This window comes from Condylura cristata, unplaced genomic scaffold (genome assembly GCF_000260355.1).
Source record: "Condylura cristata isolate star-nosed mole 26May11 unplaced genomic scaffold, ConCri1.0 scaffold00021, whole genome shotgun sequence".
In the NCBI taxonomy this organism is placed as follows: Eukaryota; Metazoa; Chordata; class Mammalia; order Eulipotyphla; family Talpidae; genus Condylura; species Condylura cristata.
This window is the reverse complement of record NW_004567122.1, coordinates 239,408-239,795: the sequence shown is the minus strand read 5'-3', so window position 1 is coordinate 239,795 and position 388 is coordinate 239,408. Positions and strand designations below refer to the sequence as shown.

Sequence of the window (388 nt, the reverse complement as noted above, 5' to 3'; positions counted from 1 at the left end):
GGCCGTGGCCCGCCAACGCCTGTGCAGGTCGAGTTGGCCACAGGTCACAAATCTAAAAACCTCAGGATGCGTTTAGGGTGGAAAAGGCAAATAAGGAAAGCAGTTCCCGCGCATCTTGTGAGGAAAGGAGCATAAAACGCAGGGACCAGACAGCCATCAGCACAGAGGACAGGACGGCACTCCCCGTCCGGCGTCCGTCTCATGCTGGGACCGTCCCCGGCGGCTTTTACGTGGGGACAGCGCCTGCGTCCCCACCCCAGTGCGCGCAGCCCGGCCAGGCCGCGGCTCCGACTTTCCTCTCTGCAGAGGCCGCACAGCCCCGCTCCCTGGGCTCCGTCTGCTCTCGCTTCCCAACTGCCGCCGGCACGCACCCACAGCCCCCCGTGCC

At 65.5% G+C, this 388-nt stretch overlaps 1 protein-coding gene across 1 annotated transcript in view; it reads right to left on the bottom strand.

Moving 5' to 3' along the window:
* The window catches only part of BANK1 (B-cell scaffold protein with ankyrin repeats 1), a 72,497-nt gene that overhangs the window by 37,348 nt on the left and 34,761 nt on the right, over nucleotides 1-388 (bottom strand). The window lies entirely within an intron of this gene.